Genomic DNA, 27,162 nt, shown 5'->3' on the forward strand with positions numbered 1-27,162 from the left:
AGCAGGAACTGAAAGTCCATCTTTCCTGATTGTTCTCTTTATCTACTTTTTTTCTTATCCAAAAGAAGGAATGTGGAAAGTATTTACACTTGCAAGCCTGAATTTTTCTTTCTTCTCTTTTGTCTTAACTAGATAAAGAGGGAAAAAAGAGCAGATAACTAAGAGATGACTGAATTAGCAGCAGATAAATAACAGATGATTGACACAAGTCCAGGTAATCACTACACACACACACACACACACACACACACACGCACACATGCACACACACTTGTATTTTATATGTAGATTTTGGAAACAAGAAATATGTTGGGGGCTTCCCTGGTGGCGCAGTGGTTGAGAATCTGCCTGCCAATGCAGGGGACACGGGTTCGAGCCCTGGTCTGGGAAGATCCCACATGCCGCGGAGCGACTAAGCCCGTGAGCCACAATTGCTGAGCCTGCGCGTCTGGAGCCTGTGCTTCGCAACGGGAGAGGCCACGATAGTGAGAGGCCCGCGCACCGCGATGAAGAGTGGCCCCCACTTGCCGCAACTAGAGAAAGCTGTCGCACAGAAACGAAGACCCAACACAGCCATAAATAAATAAATAAATAAATAATTAAAAAAAAAAAAAAAGAAATATGTTGGGTGAGTATACATATGTAAGTGTTATGGGGATGGGCAGCGATTGGAGAGACATAACTTATCACTCTGGATAAACTATATAAAACTGTGTTAAACATTGGCCCACACCTAAAATGAATGCCTAATCCTCAATAATAGATTAACAAACTAATAAAATACACCATTTGAGTAGCTAATTTAATTAACCCAATCCACCGTTTCAACACAATGCTTTTTCACTCCAATTATACCAAACTACGTGTAATTTCTCATTCATGTCATAATGTTTCACATTACTGAGCTGTTGCATAAGAAACTCACACAGAAAGACCACTTGGCTCTCTTACATCTAATTTAACTCATCCTAAAAAGTCTGGAATGTAACCAAAAATAAACATACTCCCCACAAAATGTACATAGTTTTTTTTTTTTTTTTTAATTAATTAATTAATTTATGGCTGTGTTGGCTCTTCGTTTCTGTGCGACAGCTTTCTCTAGTTGCGGCGAGCGGGGACCACTCTTCATCGTGGTGCGCGGGCCTCTCACTATCGCGGCCTCTCTTGTTGCAGAGCACAGGCTCCAGACGCGCAGGCTCAGTAATTGTGGCTCACAGGCCCAGTTGCTCCATGGCATGTGGGATCTTCCCAGACCAGGGCTCGAACCCGTGTCCCCTGCATTGGCAGGCAGATTCTCAACCACTGCACCACCAGGGAAGCCCCCATAGTTTTTTTAAACCTATCTATAGCCTATTGTCCGGTGTCCTGGAGTTGTCTGATTGTTTTTCCTTGTTTTGTTTTGTTTGTTTTCTGATACATACGTTCCTAGAGAGAAAGGTCCATGTCTTGATTGATTTTGCAGCACCAGCCCCTGCATGGTGCTTTATACACAGTAATCTTCAATAAGTTTGTGTTGAATAAATGTGTCAATTGTGCTGCTCTTCCTTATCATTCACTTCTATTTGTATTCATGTTTGTAGGTTCTTTCAGTCTTTGTCACTTTCCCTGTTACCCCATGCACCTAATGCTTGCATTTTCCAACCATTTGATAAATCTCCTGATTAGAGTAATGCTGCAACATTAATCTGGCACTGTTCTGGTTCTCTTTGCCTCTTGTCTCAATGTAACACTTTCACTTTGCCCAACTACTCATTAATAATTCTCAGGGCTTTGGGGAATTTAACCTTTGGCCATGGAACCACAACTTTAATTACCTCACTCTTCACATTAATGGTCTTCCAGGGATTGCTCAATGACCACAGAGCTCCAAGGTCTTGCACTTTTCAGTCTGTATACCCATCTGGATTTATGAAACACCTTGGCTAACCAGACCAGAAATCAAAATGGCTACTGTGGTTACTATAGTTTCTATGATAGAAAAATATTGAAGGAAAAAAGCTTCAAGTGAACATTTAGAGACAGTTCCTTATCCAATTCTTTCCATCTTCTTTCTCCTTAAACACTGGAGCATATACATATCCATGCACATAAGCACACTCCCTTTCCTATATTGCATTTTAGATAAAGAAGCAATACAAGTGAGTGATGTGTGTTTGTAGATATGCATTTGTTGTTACTGTTTAATGACAGAAGGAAATGTGCCCCGAAGAAGAGTGATGGGCTCAGTCTGATCACCACATCTCTCTTATATCTCTGAAATTTGGTTCCCTTTATCCCACTCTTCTCTATTAAAAGCAAGGTGTGAAGTGTTATTTATCAAACTATTGATTAATAACAGTAGTACTAAAAGTCCTTTAACTCTTTCTTTTAATAATGATTCTGTGTTACAGCGGCATTATTAGTGTTGGGTGGGAATTAATGTATTTTAGTGGTTAAGTGCATAGGGTTAGGGGTCAGATAGACATTAATTCAAATGTTGACTTGAATGCTCAAATGTGTAGCTTTCTAAACTCTACCTCTGTTTCCTCATCTGACAAATTGAGATGATTATAATAGTAATCTACACACGGGGTAAACCTAGGGAAACATACAGTTATTCCAAGGGAAACTCAGCCAGGAATTGTTGCAGAGAAAGCAATTTCCAGATGCTGATCCCCTGAAGTATTCTTTCCTAAAAGTGACCTGGCTGAGAAAATGCCTGTGATTAAGGCCCCCCTATGGGTTCTTTCTTATCTCCTATTTCACAATATCCTTTCTTACTCTTTGGGAGAGAAATTCAAACCCCTCACCCACATGGAATCTTACCTCCCTTGCATTTACTCTGGGTGCAAAAAGTTTAGGTCATTAAAAGAGACAGTGGGAAATAAAGATGCCTCCTTTGATTAAGGCACCATATCTGTCGCCATTTATTCTCACTAAGAGGTGCATTTAGAATAAAATTTGTACCCCTTGTGTAAAATAATCATTTATACAAATTTGTAATATATGTATACACGTTTGAATGATTACATACTCATAGTCATTATAAAGTTAAATCTGGTAGGAACATTTTGTTTTACTGAAATTAGATATGAACTGTAATTTGGTATGTTTTTGTGTTTCAGAAAAGTATGGTGGTTGATAAGACTTTCAATCAGATATAGTAGAGTAGAATAAAATTCTGTGAGGAAAAAATGGAAACATGACGTAAGGAGAAAATTAAAACATACAGTCGTCAACTATTAATACAAATTTTGTTTATTTTTAAATGTATGATGACTGGCATCAAATTGCTAGGGTGTTTATATTTTATTGGATACATTTTAAAAATCGATGTCGGTGTCTATTTAATGTGCTCATAATTTGCTGTTACGGTTACATGATGCAATGCATATAAAATGAATAGCACAGATCTTAGCGCTTATTAATACCCATATAAAACTAAACTATATATAATTTTAATCTATGAAAAAGCTATATTAATTTTAGAAGAAAATGACATTTAAAAGGACACACATATTTAAGTACCATCTAATACTGTCACCAAATGCATAACAGCTTCTTCCCTTAATTAACTGGATATGTTTTAGAAATTATGTGAATTATATATATTTAAGAAGGATGTTCATCTTTAAAGTGACATCATTGTTTTTAATAACTTTTGAACATAAAAATTATAGATGAATACTGTAGCAAATAGGTATGTTTTGGTCTATCCAACTCCATTTAACTTACACTTCTTAAGTAAGCTCCCTTTCCTTGAACAACTTGTCCTCCCTGACTCCTTCCAGAAGTTTGAGGTGGGGCTGCTTATTTTAGCACCTTGACCATGGGGGGTGAGGGGGCTCTGTCTCTGCCTTACCAATCAGTCTCTATAATATTTTTAGGCCAAAGATATAAAGATAATCCAAGCCATATTAATACAAATTCCTCCCTAAGATTTTTTAAGTGGGGCTGGTGAGAAAATGTCCTTTCCTTATTGATAGTACAGTTAATCAAAGAACCCGTTTCAGAAGGATTCCTAATATGCAACAGGGGAAAGTCAAAAGGCAAAGCTGGAGGATGTAAAAAGATTCAAATGCAATCTAAGAAACTGAGTGAGAGGGACAGGTAGTAATCAGAGTGGCCTCAGTAAACTAAGGAATTCTTATAGGTGGCATAATTATGAACAGAGCAAAAAGGTTAGTGACATTCTGTCCTCACTGTAGGACCCTGTTTGCCGTGGGTGGTGTTTTAAGCTTTGTGCTGGGAGTCAGAGAGGGGTCAGTACCTCCTCTGGTCAAAACTGACCGGACTTCTTCTGACAGAGGGGACCCTGTCCCCAAAAGGGGAATGTAGCGGTAACACAGTAGTGAAATCTGTATTAGGTATTCTGAATGTTTTACAATTTACTCACCTTTGAAATGTGAACATAGCATACAAAGGAGACTGAACAAGATTAACTGATAGTTTTGCAGTCTGCTCCTTAGTATTCAAATAATTAACTAAATTTAAATTAATGTCTAAGAATAGTATGTTTTACTTAATAGCTAAGAATTGTCAACAGATTATAGGTAAACACAATTATGTACTGAGTCATCAGGACTTTTTCCATATTTTAGTTTATAATGCAAAGACAGAGATGTTTTACAAGTAAAAGACCAAAATAAAATATATGTGAAATATTGAAATTATTACAGGAATAGCCATAGGTTGTAGTCCATGGCAATTTGAAAATTCTACGCATGAGTTAAGAGTAAATGATATTTCTAAATCTCAATTTGAAATTCTACAATACATGGAAATTTCTGTCCATGTGGAAATAAAGAGGAAACTAGTTTAGGCAGAATATTCTAATTCCAATAGAACAGTGTTATGAGGTAGAATTTATTCCTCACGGAAAGAAGTTGATTGAAATATTTAGACTCTATGAGTTCAGAATATATTAAGGAAACGAAACCAGTGGCTAAGGATACTTAAGTGTATGTAGGGTACTTAAATGAACTAGTGAGTAAAAGTATTATTGTTTACTTATCCATCAATGCCACTTAACAAGACGAAGCCCATGAGGTTTAAATTGTGCTACATTCATATCTGTCAATTTCAGAGGGTACATAATCGGATTAGCAACTGAGGGAGTCTAAAAGAGATGAAAAATGTACCAACTACCCATCCTGACTAGACTGTTTTATAATATCATTCATTTTCAGTGTAAACTCACACAATAGATCTGGTGAATTCACTTAATCAAGGTTGTAACTAAATATCTTGCCTTTTATACAATTTCAGTATCACGACTTAATTTTGTCTTATTTTAATCTTCTTTTACAATGTGGCAGGACCATATAGCTTTCAAACTTTTCTTAGGTAGTTCTGTATAAGAGTTTTTGGAACTCCCTCCAAGCAATTAAATACAGTAAGAGAGGCAGCCGTGTGTTGGACATTATTTAAAAGAAAGATCAGTCAGTAAATTATATTTGGATCCACATATTGTGAACTAATGAAGGTACTGATATTAAGTTTGAATCTGCTCAGTTATCATGTTTAAAGAATGGGACTTTTAAAATGATACATTCAAAGAAAAAGTGGGGATTTTTTAGGGGGAAATAAGATTGTTGGTGTGTAAATACTGTTTCATAAATAAGAATTTGTAAACACAGTAACACCATTACTGACCTATCACGTAATTAATGCCATTGTTCTAATTTCTTTTTTTAAGTATTGTATTTTATTCTACATTTTATTTATTCATTTAAAAACAATATTACTGGTTTAAAGTTGATTATATTTTTTATAATATTTTCTTTTTGGCAATTTCTTAGAAGCAAGTGTGAATTTATTACCCCATTTTGTACTTACTAAACATTACTGCAGATATCCTTATATAATTATTTTAAACATAATATAATACTTTGGGTGAGCAACACTACTTTACTCAACAAGGGAACAACACAAATTATTTTAATTTTGTTCACAGAGGGGAGCTATGTTCTTCTGACTATTCTAATTGGCTAAAATAGAAATTGACCTAATTGTATTATATTTTAAAACCTCTGCCTAATCTCGCATTCAGATGGAAATCACTATCTAGGTTGTCAAGAGCAAACAATAACACATGTCTCTTTGTTGGGATGCAAATGTGACAAAATATTTCACAATTTGGATGTCAAATAATGGTCTTAAATTTGGTGGTAACATATCCTTCAAACCTCTGTAATTATCTGGATGTTGTTTGAGTGAACTTGACCAATAAGAAAACTTGTTGCAGAAACCAAGGAAAGACATGTGAGGAAAAAGAAAGGATTTGGCCAAATTATCATTTGACATTAGAATTGTCATCAGTCAATTAAATATAACCAAACAAGAAATCTTTGTCCAATTGAAAAGGTTAATCCTAAGAATGACCCTTGACTGGAAGGATTGTGAGTATCTAGAATGGTAGATTGTTTTGGTTTAATGTCTAAGGAGAAATTGAACAAACTGAAGAATAAGTACAGGTTAGAAATTCATCTGCTTCTAATACATAGGGCATCTTATTCAGACGAGAAATAATTTAATAGCCAACTTCTAAAGTGCCTTTTAGAGTTAAGTGTTTTATGATTCAAGTTAGAGTATTTAAATAAAGTGCATTAATCTACAGGGTAATTTTTGTCATTTACCACCATTGCAAATCCAGAAGAATAAAGTTTTTCTCCGCACAGAATCAGTTTCAACAAAGGACAGGCAACTTACTATATAGATGAAAACTACTAAAACTCTCAATCAAGTAAGAAAATTTGCAGCCACAATTCCTATGCCGTTAGGAATAGACAAAAATGTGAAATAAAACGTGCTGAATTTTCCTGATTAACCAGAAGCAATAAATTGCTTCACTTTCTTTACCCTTCTGAGTTTTTAAAAAAATCTACAGAAGTCATGGAAGTTGCTACAAAACACTATTACAATCTCCACAAATTTTATTCTGAAATTTTAATACTGAAATGGGACAGTGTTTCTTAAAAGAAATGATTTGACATACAAAATTATATTTTACCTGAAACAAATGTTTAGACCATGCATTTTTACTGGGAATAATATGAAGTATTTAGGACCTGAATTACATTTTTAAAATATTGGCCATAACTAAACATTTGTTATATTTTTATTTTATCGCTTATAATGCAATTCAAGTACTCTTCATATTTTATTGTGTTTGGCAATATTCTTTATCATTTTGCTTAAAAAATACAATATCCTGAATATAATATCTAGAACAACAATGGTGATGTTCTTGTGAGATATCGAAAAAAATCTTAATAAAAAAGGGATAAAATATTCACCATCGCTAAAGAAACATTTATCTTTAGGACTTGATCTGACTAACAATCCCCCACTATGGAAGAACTGATTATGATGAGAGTATAAGAATTAATTCAATTCAATCCTACATATTAAAATTCTAGTAAGATCCTCTTAGGGATGGAGAAACTTGGAATTTTAGCTACAAAGTTACCAAGAATTTGTAGTCGTAGTTGCTGTATTTAAAGGAAAAATATATCTGAGTTTGTTAGAACTGTCATAACAAAGTACCACAGACTGAGTGGCTTAAACAGCAGAAATTTGTTTTCTCACAGTTCTGGACACGAGAAGTCAGAGAAGGTGAAGGTGAAGGAAAGATGAAGGTGTCAGCAGTTATGGTTTCTTCTGAGCCCTCTGTTCTTGACTTGCAGATGGCTGCCTTCCCTGTGTCCTCACATGGCCTCTCTTCTGTACAAGGATATCCCTGGAATCTCTGTGTGTTCTAATTTCTTCTTATAAAGACACCAGTCAGATTGGAATAGGGCTACCCTAATGACCTCATTTAACTTAATCACCTCTTTAAAGTCCCTATTTCTAAATACAATCATTTTCTGAGGTAATGGAGGTTAGGACTTCAACATCTGAATTTTGGGGGACACAGTTCAGCCCATGACCACATCATGTTGTTTGTAATAAGGAAATGCAAATTACCTCAATTGTTTTCTTAGATATACTTTCCAACCTGTGAAAACAGAGGGAAAATAGGACAGTCAGGAAATATTTGCAAGTATCTTCAAAGAGTATTTAAATGATTGTAAATTTTGTTTTAAAAGAACTGATCTCTTTTAAGTAAATTATTTAAGACAGAGTAAAAAGAACATCAGAAAGAAGCTGGTAAAGCTTTGTGTTAAGAAATCATAGCAGAACAACTCCCTACTCATTCCAAAAAATGAGTCTGGGACTCTCCCCTAAACAAAGTTCAGAGGTATATTGAATCTCTGTGTATCATATACAATCTATAAATAGTTACCTTAATTGTGATTGTAAAATACAAAATACATAGTACTAGTTCTAAAAATTAGCGAAATGGTACAGGTATTGGCACAGAAGACCTACTTTAACCATTGCATCTTTCATAGCGTGTTCCACAATATTTGGAATTCCACTGCAGTAGATGAGGACACGTTTTTTAAAATTTTATTTTATTGAGGTATAGTTGATTTACAATGTGTTAATTTCAGCTGTAAAGCAAAGTGATTCAATCATATATATTCTTTTTCATATTCTTTTCCATTATGGTTTATTACAGGATATTGAATATAGTTCCCTGTGCTATATAGTAGGACCTTGTTGTTTATCTATTCTATATATAATAGTTTGCATCTGCTAATCCCAAACTCCCAATCCATCCCTCCCCAACTTCTCCTCCCCCTTGGCAATCACAAGTCTGTTTTCTATATCTGTAAGTCTGTTTCTGTTTTGTAGATATGTTCATTTGTGTCATATATTAGATTCCACATATAAGTGATATCATATGATATTTGTCTTTCTCTTGCTGACTTACTTCACTTAGTATGATAATCTTTAGGTCCATCCATGTTGCTGCAAATGGCATTATTTCATTCTTTTTTATGGCTGAGTAGTATTCCATTGTGTGTGTGTGTACACATGTCTATATATGTGTGTGTGTGTATATATATTATATATATACCACATCTTCTTTATCCATTCATCTGTAGATGGACATTTAAGTTGTTTTCATGTCTTGGCTATTGTGAATAGTGCTGCTATGAACATAGGGGTGCATGTACCCTTTCAAATTATGGTTTTTGTCCAGATATATGCCCATGAGAGGAATTGCTAGATCATATGACAAATCTAGTTTTAGTTTTTTAAGGAACCTCCATACTGTTCTCCATAGTGGTTGTACCAATTTACATTCCCACCAACAGTGTAGGAGTGTTTCCTTTTCTTCACACTCCCCCCAGTATTTGTTATTTGTAGACTTTGTAATGATGGCGATTCTGACTGGTGAGAGGTGGTACCTCATTGTAGTTTTGATTTGTATTTCTGTAATAATCAGTGATGCTTTGAGCATCTTTTCATGTGCCTATTGCCATCTGTATGTCTTATTTGGAGAAATGTCTCTTTAGATCTTCTGCCCATTTTTTGATTGGGTTGTTTGGGTTTTTTGTTATTGAGTTGTATGAGTTATTTGTATATTTTGGAAATTAAGCCCTTATCGGTTGCATGATTTGCAATTATTTTCTCCCAGGCCGTAAGTTGTCTTTTCGTTCTGTTAATGGTTTTCTTTGCTGTGCAAAAGCTTATAAGTTTAATTAGGTTCCATTTGATTATTTTTGCTTTCATTTCTATTGCCTTGGGAGACTGACCTAAGAAAACATTGATACAATTTATGTTAGAGAATGTTTTACCTCTGTTCAATGAGGATACCTTTTTGAGATCCAAAAATCTCTTGGGAGGGATAAGAGACACAGCTGGGCAGATCAGAGTGAATTCAGATGTCGTGAAGACAGTATAAATAGAAAAGTTTGGGCAAGAGAATCCAAAGTCATATTATTGTACTCTACAAGTGCATATATTTTGTGGGACATGTTACCACCTACTTATATTCTTTACATGCTAATTCCTCTGTTTGTTTAAAAGAAATATAAGTGACTACATGGAAATCTAAGATGCAAAGTAGACAGGTATTTTGTAAAGTCAGTTGATTCTTCTGCATATAAAGGAAATACGAGAGTTACAGAAATTCTTCATACCCTTATAGTTGAAAATTTAGGAGTCAGGGCTCTGAATTAAGATTCAGGCTGATCCTTTTTATTTGTTTTAAATTTTATTAAAATAATACATTTATATTATATATATTTATATATTTAAATTAGATTCACTTCAAAAGTTATATAGAAATTGTTTATTGTTACAGAGAGTCTTAGTAGTTGATTCAAAATAATATGGAATGCAACAAAAATGTTGTGTAATAGGTGCAGGTCTCCAAAACAATGGTCCATAGTGGTTACAAATGAATGCTATTACAATCACTGTTATATTGCTGCAAAAGGGATCTTTTTCCTTCAAGATATAGAAACTAAAGCATGAGAAGGGATTTGTTTCTATAACAAAGCAAAAAGATAAAACATAAAGGCAATTTTAGAAATAAGATTATGTAGTTTATTTAAAATTGGGGAAATGATATTTATCTGCTGTTACCTGTATAATATATATTTAATAAATGTTAAAACATATATTTAATACATTTATCATAGCAGCTTTATGACCTAATTTTCACAGATTAAAACTATATGATCACACTTCTGTGAGGATGTATTATAAAAAAATTAATATATTGTAAAAATATTTTCAGATAGAATGTTATATGACTAATGCTTAGGGTAAATGTAGGTATTATATTCACAATTATCAAGCTGTAGCTGTTAGAGCTAACATATAGAATACTTAAGAAAACCACCACAAGCAATAAAATGCCTTCTGCCATACTAAATCTTGCACATTTCAGAACTGGGTAAAACATTGTTTTTTCTTTATTTATAGCATTATAAGATGAAAAGAACATAAAGCTTTCACTACATGTATATTTATATATACTTTTACTTTCTTAGAGAAACTGAAGTATATAACTTCTATTTCTTTTTCAAGCGTCTAAATCTCCACATAAGTTTCTTAAAGAGAAAGTGCAAGAAAAGTCAAGTTGCAGTGAAAACTGTGATTTAAATTCTGCATTAGTTTCTTGTGTGTGAGAGAGAGAAAAAAATGGGTAGAAAGAAAGTTAGACAGACACATAGCTGGATAGATAGATTTCAGATTGAAGAAAAATATGCCTGACAAAGAAAAGTGGTCCTTTCAAAGCAATGAGTTCATGTCAATTTATTACACACATGATTTCAGAGAAGATTTACAAGATAATATGATTTTATAACTTAAATGCAGAACACTTAGCAATATGCGATATGTATCAGATATCTGCTACTGCAATAAAGCTGCATGATAAAAAGACTATAAACTCTCAGTAGTACTAAACATTTGTTAACTCATGAGTCTCATTAGTCTGGGCTTAATTGATCAAGCTGGGCTCACTCATGTATCTGTTGCCAGCTATGGGTCATCTAGGCAGCTCGGTTGACTGAACGGACTTGTTTGCTTTTGGGGAGAACCTCTAGCACGGTTGACTAAGGCATTCTTGCTGGAATGACTAGGGGAACTCAGGACCTTGTCACATACTCTCATTGTCCTGCAGACTAGGAGGTACAAGTTTTCATTGTAACCACAGGAAAACAAGAGTGTACAAACCCAATCGGGAAGGTATTTTTGAACATCTATTTACCTTACATGGGCTAATATCTTATGAGCTAAAACAGGTCTCAAGGATTAATTCAAAATTAAGGAGCAGGAAAATACATTTTGCTTTTTTTGTTGTTGTTTTGGGTAAAGAACAGTATCACCATATGACAAAGGGCATGGATACAGCATGGGGTGAAGAACAGGAGCCAGTAGTGTAATCAGTCTACCGCACCACATTAATCTGATAATTTGGAGTTTTTTGGAAAGCCAAAAAACATGAAACTAATATCTACTAATTTTCACATGGTCAACTCATTAGATTTCTAAAAAAGGTAATTTTGTAATATAAGGATATGAGTATTAAGTATGTTTACAATACACATTCAATTATCTAACATTAACTGAGTAAATATAATGTAGGTACAAGTTTTCTGGGTTTTTTTTTCCAGTCGTTAAAAATATATAATTTTTGAATGGCTAAAACTCACTATGAAGAGGATAAGAAAACTACAAAAAATATTTTTAATATTTCCTCAAGTTCGGCCACCCTAAAATGATGGTATTTACATTTCATAACAAAATTGTAAATTTTTACTTATGCTTACATGCTGCTGGAAATTAGTAGGTGTATGGATGGATGAACAAATGAAATAAAAATAAGGTCTAATTTGGAATCACACTATAGTTAGCACATCTTTTAAAACCATTTAAATGATATTTGCATTTAATAAAAAAATAAATTTATATCATGTACTGACTTATCTTAGTCCAAAGATTTCTTTACTATAATTTGCCTTTAAAGATTACTTTAAGTTTATATAAAAATAGAGATATATACATGAGTAAACAGAGATAGATTCAGAGATAGATAGATGATAATTTGTTATGTCTTCATTTTTTAGAACAGTTTTAGGTTTACAACAAAATTGAGAGGCACAGAGATTTCCCATATACACTCTGCTCCCACACATGCATAGTCTCCCCCATTATCAACATCACTCCCCAGAGTGGTACAAGTTTTACCAAGAATCAGCCTATATATTATTGATATATCATGAGCATCCAAAGTCCATAGTTTACCTCAGGGGTCATTCTTGGTGTTGTACATTCTATGGGTTTGGGTAAATATTAATCCATCATTATAATATCATGCAGAGTATTTTCATTGCCCTAGAGATCCTCTGTGTTCTGCCAATTCATCTCTTTTTTTAAACATCTTTATTGGAGTATAATTGCTTTATAATGGTGTGTTAGTTTCTGCTTTGTAACAAAGTGAATCAGCTATACATATACATATATCCCCATATCTCCTCCCTCTTGTGTTTCCCTCCCACCCCCCCACCCCACCCCTCTAGGTGGTCACAAAGCACCGAGCTGATCTCCCTGTGCTATGCAGCTGTTCCCACTAGCTATCTATTTTACATTTGGTAGTGTGTATATGTCTATGCCACTCTCTCACTTTGTCCCAGCTTACCCTCCCCCCTCCCCATGTCCTCAAGTCCATTCTCCATCTCTCCCTCCAACCCTTGGTAACCACTGATCTTTTTGTTGTCTTTATAGTTTTGCCTTTTCCAGAATATCATATAGTTGAAATCACACAGTATGTAGTGTTTTCAGATTGGCTTCTTTTACCTAGTAATATGCATTGAAGGTTTCTCCATGTTTTTCATGGCTTAATCGCTCATTTCCATTGTCTGATGTATCACAGTTTTTTGTTTTTGTTTTTTTAATCCATTCATCTACTGAAGGACATCTTAGTTGCTTCTAACTTATGGCAGTTGTGAATTAAGCTGCTATAAACATCCATGTGCAGGTTTTTGTGTGGAGATAAAACTTCACCTCTTGGGAAAATACCAAGGAGCACAATTGCTGGTTTTTATGGCAAGAGTATATAGTTTTGTGAGAAACTGCCATACGGTCTTCCAAAGTAGCTGTGCCATTTTGCATCTGATGAGCAATAAATGAGACTCCTTATGGTCCACATCCTTGTCAGCATTTGGCGTTACCAGTGTTCTAGACTTTGGCCATTCTAATAGTTGTATAGTGGTATCTCCTCGTTTTTATTTGCTTTTCCCTGATGACATACGATTGGAGCATCTTTTCATATGCTTATCTGCCATCTGTGTATCTTCTTTGCTGAGGTATCTATTAAGATCTTTGGCCCATATTTTAACTGGGTAGTTTGCATTCTTGATGTTGAGTTTTAACAGTCCTTTGTATATTTTGGAAAATACTCCTCTATCTGATGTCTTTGGCAAATATTTTCTCCCAGTCTGTGGCTTTTGTTCTCATTCTCTCAACATTATCTTTTGTAGAATAGAAGGTTTTAATTTTAATGAAGTCCAGCTTATCAATTATTTTATGATTGTGTCTTTGGTGGTGTATCTAAAAAGGTATCACCATATCTAGGTCATCTAGGTTTTCTCCTATGTTATTCTCTAGGAGTTTTATAGTTTTTTGTTTCATATTTAGGTCTATCATCCATGTTGAGTTAATTTCTGAAAAGGGTATATGTTAATATCTAGATTTTTTTTTTTTTAATGTGGATGTCAAGTTGTTGCAGCATCATGTGTTGAGAGACTGTCTTTGCTCTATTACACTACATTTGCTCCTTTGTCAAAGATCAGTTGACAGTGTTTAAGGGGGTCCATTTCTGGGCTCCCTATTCTGTTCCACTAACCTAACTGTCTATTTTTTTTTTGCCAATACCAAACTGTCTTCATCACTGTAGCTTTCTAGGAAGTCTTGAAGTTGGGTATAGTCAGTTCTCCAATTTGTTCTCCTTCAAGAAAGAAAGGGAAAGGCTATCTGGATCTTTTACCTCTCCATATAAACTTTAGAATCTGTTTGTCAATATCCATAAAACTACTTTCTGGGATTTTGATTAGGATTGCATTGAATCCATAGATCAAGGTGGGAAGAACTGACATCTTGACAATATTGAGTCTTCTTATCCATGGACGTAGTATATGTCTCCATTTATTTAGTTCTTCTCTGATTTCATTCATCAGTGTTTTATAGTTTTTCTCATATAGATACTGTAATATTTTGTTAGATTTATCTTTATTTCATTTTAGCAGGTGCTAATATAAATGCCATTGTGTTTTATTCCATTTGTTTATTGTCACTATTTTGGAAAGCATTTGACTTTAGTATACTTTGTATCCTGCAACCTTGCTATAATGGCTTATTAGTTCCATAAGGATTTTTGTTGATTCTTTTGCATTTCTACATAGATGGTCATGTCATCTGTAAAAAAAAAGACATTTTTAAAAATTTATTTTATTGAAGCATAGTTGATTTACAATGTTGTGTTAATTTCTGTTGTAGAGCAAAGTGATTCAGTTATATATATATACATATTATTTTTCATATTCCTTTCCATTATGGTTTATTATAGGATATTGAATATAGTTCCCTGTGCTATACAGCAGGAAGTTGTTGTTTATCCATTCTATATATAATAGTTTGCATCTGCTAATCCCAAACTCCCAATCCATCCCTCCCCCTTGTCAACCACAAGTCTGTTCTTTATATCTGTGAGTCTGTTTCTGTTTCATAGATATGTTCATTTTTTGTGTCATAATTTAGATTCCACACATAAATGCTATCATATGGTATCTGTCTTTCTCTTTCTGACTTCACTTAGTATAATAATCTCTAGTGCCATCCATGTTACTGCAAATGGCATTATTTCGTTCTTTTATATGGCTGAGTAGTATTCCACTGTATATATATACCACATCGTAACAAAGATATTTTTCTTTCTTTCTTCCCAATCTATATACCTTTCATTTCATTTTCTTGCCTTATTGCTTTAGCAAGGGCTTTCAATATAAAGTCGATAAAGAGAGATGAGAGAAGACATCATTGCTTTGTGCCAGATCTTTGTAGAAATCTTCAAGTTTCTCACCATAAAGTTAGCTGTAGTTTGTCTTGTGGATAGTGTTTATCAAGTTGAGAAAGTTCTCCTCTGTTCCAAGTTTACTGAGCGCTTTTATCATGAATAGGAGTTGAATTTTGTCAAATGCTTTTTCTGCATCTATTGATATGATCATGTGATTTTTCTTTTTTACCATGATTTTCAAATGTTGAAACAGCCTGGCACACCTAGGATAAATTCTACTTAGTCATGGTTTATAATTCTTTTTATACTTTTTGGATTTGATTTTCTAATATTGTAGAGGATTTCTGTGTCTATATTCAAGAGAGATATTGGTCTGTAGTGTCCCTTTTTTGTAATGCCTTAGTTTGATTCTGGTGTTAGGGTAATGCTGGCCTCACCAGATAAGTTAGGAAGTTATTCTCTCTGCTTCTATCCTCTGAAAAAGATTGTAGAAAATTGATATAATTTCTCCTGTAAATGTCTTGTGGTATTCACCAGTGTACCCATGTGGGCCTCGTGCTTTCTGTTTTGGAAGGTTATTAATTACTGATTCAATTTAAAATAGTTATAGTGCCCTCTGAGCACCAATTTCATTGCATCCCACAAATTTTCATAAATTATGTTTTTATTTTCATTTAGTTCAAAATATTTTTAAAATTTCTCTTGAGATTTTTGGACCCATGTGTCATTTAAAAGTGTGTTGTTTAATACCAACATATTTTAGAATCTTTCAGTATCTTTCTGCTAATTCCATTTTAGTTTAATTCATTGTGGTCTGAGCACAAATATCCTGTTTCTGTTCTTTTCAATGTGTTTGTTAGTGTGTTTTATGACCTAGAATATAGTCTATCTTTGTGAATGTTTCATGTGAGCTTGAGAAGAATATGTATTCTGTTGTTGGATGAAGTAGCCTATAGATGTCAGTTACATCCAGTTGATTGTTGGTATTGTTGAGTTCAACTATATCCTTATTGATCTTCTGCCTATTGGATCTGTCTCTTTCTGTTAGAGGGGTACTGACATTCCAACTGTGGTAGTGGAATCACTATCACTTTCTCCTTGTAGTCTATTAGTTTTTGCCTCATGTAGTATGGCACTCTGTTTTAGGCATATACACATTAATAATTGTTATGTCTTGTTAAGAAAAACCAGAATGTTGGTTACCTTTGTGTGATTGGCATTACACAGGTGTATGCATTTGTCAAAAGTCATTGAATGGAAAATTTAAAATTTGCGTATGTCACTGCACATAAATTTTTACCTAAATAAAAACCATAAGCTAGTTAAAAAAAAAAAAGAATTATGTCTTCTTGGACAGATGACCACTTTCTTATTATGTAATGCTCTTCTTTATCCCTGTAATCTTCTTTACTTTGAAGTCTGCTCTGTTTGAAATTAATATAGCTACTCTTGCTTACTTTGATTAATGTTGGCATAGTATATTTTTCTCTACCCATTTACTTTTAATCTATATGTATCTGTACTTAAAGTAGGTTTCCAATAGAAAAATATAGTTGGGTAGTAGTTTTTGATCCACTCTGAAAATCTCTGTCTTTTAATTGGTACATTTAGACAATTGATAGTCAATGTGATTATTGGTATAATTGGATTAATATCTACCATATTCATTACTGTTTTTAGTTGCCCTTGTTCTTTGTTCTGATAAGAATTGATTCAGGTATTTATTGATTTTCTGCTCATATTTTCAAACTCCCACTAAATCATATTTACATTATTTTTTCAATTACTACATAGCATAATCACATTATCACAATTGCATAATCACATTATCTTGGAGAAAACTTCCCTTTATGAAAACAGTAAATTTCTAGATTAATTCTGGATATTTATTTTTAAAAATTCCAATCTGTTTTTTATTTTCAGATCTCTTATACAGTTTTTTTAATATGTGGTTCAGGATGGGATATTTAAAATGCTTTAATGTCTCAATAACAAACATACCTTTTACTCAAATCCTGAATTTTGTTGATATTCTTAAATGCTATTACTGGGTTTTATTTTATAATACAACAATTTTTAAAAACCTTACTAGAAACACATTTCAGTCATAATTATTTGCCTGACAGGGAAGAAAACAATGTTCACTGAGCACCTAATATGCATCATGTTGGTGCTGGCTCCCCACACATTACTAACACAAACTGTTGATAAGAACAAAGTCTGTTATTTACCATAATAATGGACACCACCACTTCTCAAAGTTTTGGCAGTGTCTCATAGTGGGGAAGAAATCAATATTTGTTTATATTTATTTAATTAAATATTTTATATTATAGAAAAATTCAGACATATAAAAAATAATTAAATATAATCAACCCACATATACCCATCATCTACCTACAATTACCATCATTTGCCTTTCTTGTATCTCCTATAACTTCACCTTACACCTAACCCCTCATAAATTATTTTATATTTTTTTGCTTATATACATACCTATATAATGAGATGTGCATATCTTAACTGTTTAATTATACAAATGGATACACCTATGTGAATTCCATCTTATTAAGATGTAGATCTTCTCACATCAAACCAGGATATTTCTTCTAACAAGTGAATTCAGTCAACATGGCATGCCATTCCCTTACCACTCACCTACCTCTTGCCTGCAAAAGTCAATTAAAAATTTTTTTTCATTGTTGATTAGTTTCACCTATGAATTCATGTAATGGAATTATGCAGTCTGTAGTTCTTTGTGTCCAACTACTTTCCCTCAGCATAATGTTTGTTAAATCTATCCAAGTTGCTGTGTGTACCATTGATTTTTTTCCAGTTTATATCATCATCAGTAAAAATAAATATATACTAATGAACCAAATGGTTAAAATTAATTTAATTAATGTTAATCACTTCCAATTTTGCATGTGATTTGTTTTATTTTCTATTTTGTCTTTGCATAGATTCATCATATTCTAGTTAGGACACTAGAATATCCACAGGTATATTGAGCATAGTTTCATTGGTTGTTCTGAAATCTTAAAAATTTGAATACTTTTGTTCACTCTAATTCACTACCACATTATCTTTATCATATGATTTAGACTGTCATCATTGTGTAAAAAACGTAATTTCCTAGCCATCAGAGTGAGTGGAGATAATGTATTTTATTATGTGATGAATAATTGCTACTTCCTACCACAAAAGTTATACTTTTGCATATATAATAGTTATTTTAAATCTGGACTATTGGCTTATATTATAAATTTCAAAATACAGTTTTAAAAATAAAGATACACCTTTAGTTCACTACTCAACAACAACAAATACAGCTTGATTACAAAGCAATGGTTAGAATAAAGCAATTGGATACCTTTAAGATAGATAGTCACATTAGTTAAACTCTCATTTTGTTTTCTCAAATATTCCATTATTGGAATTGAGGGATGATAAAGTATTTTCCTACTCAACAAAATCTATTTTGTAGTACATATTGATTAAACTAGAAGTTTTACCTAACAACATTTAAAATGATAAATGAAATGCTAATAGAACCATTCTTTCTTTAATCATTTATTGAGCTTCTAGTTTGTAAAAAAGTTTTAGATGAAGAAATGTTGATTTAAGATGGGTAAAATTAGATTCCTATAAACAAAGGGATCACAGGTAGTGAAGAAAGCAGACTATAAAATGGTGTTATACAGTCTCTAAAAAGGCAGTGGAAAAGCACTGAGTAACATACTCTAGTTTCTTGGGTGATATTTGTTGAAAGTAGTGGCAGTAGGAAAGTCAAGAAATGTGTAAGAGGGAATCTAAATATTTAACTTTTAAGCTAAATTTTTAAATAAAAATAAGGGGTTGCCAGACAGTCGAGGACTGTACCTGTACCTGTATGACTGTACCTGTATGTAGGCATATCTTTATGTATGTATATAAGGGTGTGGATTTCATGATCCTTTTTAGAAAAATAAATAGAAAATTAGGTTTGGATGAGAAAATATACTGGTACATAATTACTGATAGTCTGAATAATCTAGAGGCTTAATCTTTGGAAATTGGGTCCATAATAACAACATGATTGATAGAATTTAGTCAGACTTAACCACAATAATGATAATTAATCATTAATTAGTAGAACCAGAGAGGCAACGGTTCAAGGCTCATTATAAATTTAATAGCAGGACATCCTTGAGCCCAGGGTTTGGTGTAAAGATATGGCACAGGGTAAGGTTGGGCCTACAAGTCATGTTGAGTCCATTACTCTGAAGATTGCAGTGATGCAGAGGGAAAGATTCAAGCTGGTTCATATTTAAAATTTGTAAGTAAACAATGCATTTGCACTGAGTAAATATTAGATACTTGATTTTATTCAGCAAATTGGGAAAGTGCTGTTAGAAAAAGTTTAAACATTAATATTAATTTATAAATATGATACCTAAAAAGGTTTTTCTTTCTAATAACAGGCCTTATACGTGCCAGGTAAGAATAAATACATGCCAGGTTATGTTATAGTTCACAACATGTTTGTTTTATGAGTACAATTGCTTGAGAACTGAAAGAAACGCTATTGGAAACAGCTAAGGACCATTATCTAGAACTTATATGAAAGGTACTGAACAAGGCGCTCTATGCATTATCTTAGTTCATTTACAGAATAACTCAAGGACATATATATATAGTTAATATCTATAGTGTTGCAGATATGAAAATTGAATTGGAAAAGGTCATTAACTCACCAATATCACACAGTTATTTTGGCAGCAATGGGAATCTCTCCTTGAGATTTCAACCTTCAGATATAAAGAAAAGTAAAAGTGAAGATGTAATATTACCACAATAAAGGCTAGTTTATGCATTAAACATGGCCACAGTTTCTTTGCAGATCTACCCACAAATAAGTAAAATCTATTTCCATGCTCCTTGAATCTGGCCTATCATTGTAATTTGCTTTGGCCAGTAATGACAGACAAGTTACATTGCATGAGTTTTAGAGCCTAGGTCTCAAAAAGTTTCACAACCTCACTTTATACTCATTTGCAACACCACCCTGCATCCATATTGCCATGAAGAACCAAGGATAAAAGACCTAAGAGATAAAGAGAAAGAAGCCCAGTCACACAATTTCATCTAGTAAAGACCTGCTCCCAGCCTAACTGAAGGCAAGAAAGACACTACCCAACCAACCCTCAGAATCATGAGAAATAATCAATCATTATAGAGCCCAAAATTTGGGGATGGTTCATTAGCATCTATTGATAACTGAAACAATCATTTTTAAAAGAGTTGGGAATTTAAATAAAGTAGCAAAGAAATCTAAGCATGATTTCAATAGAGACAATCTGAGTTATAAAGTGAAAGTGGAATTACAAGATATACGTATGTATGTATTTATTTATTTATTTATTACAAGCAACTTCTTCAGGGTGATTGAGGGAGTTAACAAAGAAGATGAGATATTTTATCCCACCTTCACTTCTATAGTAACCCAGTGTATGAGATTATTAAAAATTAAACATCAGCAACTTACAGTTTTGTTTTCAACAAAATAAAAATATGTGTACACATATATGCTGTTTTAAAAAACTGAAATTGTTTTTGCAACAAACTATTATGATTATTTGGGGGAAATTGTAGAGAAATGTTTTTATATAAAAATTTTAAAGTATTCTTAGTACTTTAGGCTGCTAAACTGTTAAAGTTATACATTATAAACTGGTTCTAATGAAGAATTTTTAAGAATTTCCATTTTATTTTAGATTATGCTAATATTCTAGATCAGTTTAGTCTGAATTATACAAAATAATTTACTCATGTGTGAAAAGTTAAAAATAAATACACTAGAGAAATAATTATAGAAATATGAAAGAATATTGAGGAATCAAAAATCATTATATCACATCATTATAAACTGCCCTGTTTTATTCATCCTTTACTCACTTGACATTAGAAAAATATTAAATAATTAAAATCTTAAATGGATTAAAATTATTTTATAACCAAAAGTAATTATTTAGAGTACATTTAAAAATATATTATTAGAGTACATTTAAAAATATATTATTTACTAACAGATTGGAATATCACCTGTGTTTTCCTGGATATCAAATCTGATTGGCAAATGTTTTTTTAAAAAACTGCTTATCAGACCTACCAGAATGAAGCTGTCTCAGAACAGTGTTGAAATTTGTATTTTTTCAATGAGTTGACTAAAATACAGAACAATATTTTAATTACTCAGATTATTAAAATGACATCTATCATTGTATCTGGAAGTTAGTACACAAGAAGAACGTCTTAGTAATGACAAACATTTAAATATATTTAGTTAATTAAGTCATACTAATGAGCTAACATCTAATGTGCTTGCTGTAATCTTACTAAGCAGTACCTCTGTTTAAACTAATATTCCTTAAGAGAAACTATTAGTTTCCCTCTAGAAAAAAATAAAAACAAAAGAAAATCTTATTTTAACATGGTATAGCATTGGTTTTATGTATATAATCTATGTGTATATATATATATATATATATAAAGATTACAAATAGAAGGAAAATAAATAAATGTTCGCAAATTAGAAAATGAGCAATGGGACCAAATTTTGCAGGGTAATGAAAGTGGGTTGAACATTAAATCTAACATTTGTAAAGCACTTAGAACAGTTACTGATACATATGAAGTGATATATACATATTTGTATTAGATAAATTAAATAATTCCAGAACAATACATAGAATTAATAGGAAATGAAATGTTTAAGAAAGCTATTCCTGCCTTTATGTATAAGGAAGTTTAAGCAATAAAATGTAACTATAAAGACTTTTGTATAATCCATTTATGAGGTAAAATAGAATATATTCAATCAGATAATATCCCTTATTATAAAAAACTACCTCAAAGTTCAACTAGAATTGTTTTGTTTAGAATTCCAAGTAAATGTTGGTTTGAGTAAAAATTAAATTTTGAATTAAGAAAATTGGACAATAAGGTAAAAACAATGAATTATGGAATAAGCCACTGAAATTAAGATAATGTTAAATATAATTGATTTGTTGACTGTGGTGTCAACAGCTGTAAAACAAAGACAGGGACAACCTGCCTATTAAAGGTAAAGAAATTATAGTGCACAAGCTGGAAAAATTCAAGCAAATTATTATAATTTTGCTATTACTTGAAAACCTTGTTTTATGATTTAAAGTCACATAACAGGAAGCACAGATGGAAGCAACGATAACATGTAAAAATTTCCACTTGAAACAGATTAAGTTCAGTAATCATATTGGACTTCTAATGAGGACAAGCACTCTTTCTAACCAGTAGAAGCAGTCTGCCTGCCTTTTAGTGATAAATGCTCTGATTTTTTGTGTCATTGCATCTCATTTCAAATGTTGGCAGGATGTAATAACTTGCTAATAAATGAAAAAATCTTTTAGTGCAGAGTTGGATGCAAACAGCAATTGGTAATCTTCCATATTTATTTAATTTCATTCCATTTGTAGTTACACTTCTAATCAAGAAGGGAGTAAAGCACTGATATTTGGGCAGACACATCAGGATAACCTCCAAAGTATTAGGAGCTGGGCCAGGCCAGAGTCTGATCTGCCTCCATAGCTCCCACAGTGGGTCCAGATGCACAACTACTGAAGTCCTGGGATCTGATCTCATGGATCTGTGCCAGTGGCCTGGTGAAAACAATGCCTGAGACTCACCAGGGCCTATTGCCAGTATGACCACAGTTAAGGTGGGACCAAGAGTAGTGCCAACAACAGTGTACTTTGTGAGCCCGCACAAAAGACAAAAGGGGACACACAGAGCACACTCGCAGGTGAACAACTCCAGAGGAGGAATACTCAGTGGCTTCTCTCCCAGTGAAAGTGCTCCAATCCCACCTACCTTGCACCACAGATCAGAAACACAGCTAAGAAACAGCTCTGGGGGCCTCTACTCCAACAACTAGGGAGCAGACCCCACCCCTGAAAAGGGCAAAAGGGCAGTGACAACCACAGAGCAAAGAAGAGGGCTTGCTCAATATCCAGGGCAGGCTCTGGTCACAACACCAGTCAAACCCCCTATCAAAGGAATAATAGCACAAGCCTCTGGACCAACCTCACCCACCAGGGGGCAGACACCATAAGCAAGAGGAACTACGATCCTGCAGACTGTGGAAAGGAGACGACAAACATGGTAAGTTAGACAAAATGAGATGATAAAGAAATATGTTGCAGATGAAGGAGCAAGATAAAAACCTACAACAACAACTAAATGAAGAGGAGATAGATAGGCAATCTACCTGAAAAAGAAATCAGAGTAATGATAGTAAACATGGTCCAAGATCTTGGAAAAAGAATGGAGACATGGATCAAGAAGATACAAGAAATGTTTAACAAAGACCTAGAAGAACTAAAGAACAAACAAACAAAGATAAACAATACAATAACTGATATGAAAAAAACACTAGAAGGAATCAGTAGCAGAATAACTGAGGCAAAAGAACAGATAAGTGACCTGGAAGACAGAATGATAGAGATCACTGCCACGGAACAGAATAAAGAAAAAAAGAATGAAAAGAAATGAGGACAGTCTCAGAGACCTCTGGGACAACATTAAATGCACCAACATTCGAATTATAGGGGTCCCAGAAGAAAAAGAGAAAGGGCCTGAGAAAATATTTGAAGATATTATAATCAAAAACTTCCCTAACATGGGAAAGGAAATAGTCACCAAGGTCCAGGAAGCATAGAGTTCCATACAGCATAAACCCAAGGAGGAACATGCCAAGACATATATTAATCAAACTAACAAAAATTAAATACAAAGAAAAGCAATAAAAAACATACAAGGGAATCCCCATAAGGTTATCAGCTGATTTCTGAGCAGAAACTCTGCAGGCCAGAAGGGAGTGGCATGATATATTTAAAGTGATGAAAGGGAAAAACCTACAACCAATAATACTTTATCCAGCAAGGCTCTCCTTCAGATTCGACAGAGAAATCAAAAGATTTACAGGTTAGCAAAAGCTAAGAGAATTCAGCACCACCAAACCAGCTTTACCACAAATGCTAAAGGAACTGCTCTAGGTGGAAAAACAAAAGAAAAAAAGACCTACAAAAACAAATCCAAAACAATTAAGAAAATGGCACTAAGAATGTACATATCAATAACTACCTTAAACGTAAATGGATTAAATGCTCAAACCAAAAGACACACACTGGCTGAATGGATATAAGAACAAGACCCAAATATATTTTGTCTACAGGAGACCCACTTCAGATCTAGGGAAAGATACAGACTGAAAGTGAGAAGATGGAAAAAGATATTCCATGCAAATGGAAATCAAAAGAAAGCTGATATGAGCGATACTCATATCATACAAAATAGACTTTAAAATAGACTGTTACAAGAGACAAGGAAGGACACTACATAATGATCAAGGGATAAATCCAAGAAGAACACATAACAATTGTAAATATATATGCACCCAACATAGGTGCACCTCAGTATGTAAGGCAAATGCTAACAACCATAGAAGGGGAAATTGACAGTAACACAATAATAGTGTGGGACATTAACACCCCACTTATACCAATGGATAGATCAGAAAATTTAATATGAAACACAAGCCTTAAATGACACATTAGACCAAATAGACTAATTGATGTTTATAGGACATTCCATCAAAAAGCAGGAGAATACATTTTCTTCTCAAGTACACACAGAACTTTCTCCAGGATAGATCACATCTTGGCTCACAAATCAAGCCTTGGTAAATTTCAGAAAATTGAAATCATATCAAGCAACCTCTTGAAACACAACCTTATGATGAGATTAGAAATCACTACAGGAAAAAAAAAAGTGTACAAACCACAACCACATGGAGGCTAAACAATATGTTACTGAATAATCAAGGATCACTAAAGAAATCAAAGAGGAAATCAAAAAATACCTAGAGACAAATGACAACAAAAACACAACAATCCAAAACCTATGGGATGCAGCAAAAGCAGTTCTAAGAGGGAAGTTTATAGCAATACAATCCTACCTCAAGAAACAAGAAAAATCTCAAACAATCTAACCTTACACCTAAAGCAACTAGAGAAAGAAGAACAAACAAAACCCAAAGTTAGTAGAAGGAAAGAAATCATAAAGATCAGAGCAGAAATAAATGAAATAGAAACAAAGAAAACAATAGCAAAGATCAATAAAACTAAAAGCTGGTTCTTTGAGAAGATAAACAAAATTGATAAACCATTAGCTAGACTCATCAAGAAAAAAAGGGAGAGGACTCAATAAAATTAGAAATGGAAAATGAAAAAGTTACAACAGACACCACAGAAATAGAAAGGATCATAAAAGACTACTACAAGCAACTATGTGCCAATAAAATGGACTGCCTAAAAGATATGGACAAATTCTTAGAAAGGTACAACCTTCCAAGACTGCACCAGGAAGAAATAGAAAATATGAACAGACCAATGACAAGTACTAAAATTGAAACTGTGATTAAAAAACTTCCAGTAAACAAAAGGCGAGGACCAGATGGCTTCACAGGTGAATTCTATCAAACAGTTAGAGAAGAGCTAACACCTACCCTTCTCAAACTCTTCTAAAAAATTGCAGATGAAGGAACACTTCCAAGCTCATTCTATGAGGCCACCATCACCCTGATACCAAAACCAGACAAAGATACCCCCCCCATAAAAAAGAAAGAAAATTACTGGCCAATATCACTGATGAACATAGATGCAAATATCCTCAACAAAATACTAGCAAACCGAATCCAACAACACATTAAAAGGATCTTACACCATGATTGAGTGAGATTTATCCCAGGGATGCAAGGATTCTTCAATATACACAAATCAATGTGGTACACCACATTAACAAATTGAAGAATAAAAACCATATGATCATCTCAATAGATGCAGAAAAAGCTTTTGACAAAATTCAACACTGATTTATTATTAAAAAAAACTCTCTAGAAAAGGGGCATAGAGGGAACCTACCTCAACATAATAGAGGCCATATACGACAAATGCACAGCAAACATCATTCTCAATGGTGAAAAACTGGAAGCATTTCCTTTAAGACCAGGAAAAAAGACAAGGATGTCCACTCTCACCACTAATACTCAACATAGTTTTGGAAGTCCTAGCCATGGCAATCAGAGAAGAAAAAGAAATAAAAGGAACAGAAATTGGAAAAGAAGAAGTAAAACTGTCACTGTTTGCAGATGACATGATATTCATACATAGAAAATCCTAAAGAGGCCACCAGAAAACTACTAGAACTAATCAATGAATTAGTAAAGTCAGAGGATACAAAATTAATACACAGAAACCCTTGCATTCCTACACACTATCAATGAAATATCAGAAAGATAAATCAAATAAACAATCCCATTTACCATCACATCAAAAAGAATAAAATACCTAGGAATAAACCTACCTAAGGAGGTGAAAGACCTGTACTCACAAAACTATAAGATACTGATGAAAGTAATAAAAGATGACAAACAGGTGGAGAGATGTACCATATTCTTGGATTGGAAGAATCAATATTGTGAAAATGACTATACTACCCAAAGCAATCTACAAATTCAGTGCAATCCCTATCAAATTACCAATGGCATTTTTCACAGAATTAGAAAAAAAAATCTTAAAATTTGTATGGAAACACAAAAGACCACGAATAGCCAAGGCAATCTTGAGAAAGAAAAACTGGGCTGGAGGAATCAGGTTCCGTGACTTCAGACTATGCTACACAGC

At 33.4% G+C, this 27,162-nt stretch overlaps 2 long non-coding RNA genes across 2 annotated transcripts in view; both read right to left on the minus strand.

Annotated features, from left to right (window-relative positions):
• The window catches only part of LOC309661011, a 736,889-nt gene that overhangs the window by 373,584 nt on the left and 336,143 nt on the right, over window positions 1–27,162 (minus strand). The window lies entirely within an intron of this gene.
• LOC309661014 lies at window positions 1,148–21,431 on the minus strand. Its single transcript, XR_014263792.1, has 2 exons — window positions 20,137–21,431; window positions 1,148–7,978 (listed from the first exon to the last, which is right to left on the minus strand). It is a non-coding gene; the product is annotated as an uncharacterized lncRNA (long non-coding RNA).

This window comes from Balaenoptera physalus, assembly GCF_965194825.1.
Source record: "Balaenoptera physalus genome assembly, chromosome: 5".
Classification (NCBI taxonomy): Eukaryota; Metazoa; Chordata; class Mammalia; order Artiodactyla; family Balaenopteridae; genus Balaenoptera; species Balaenoptera physalus.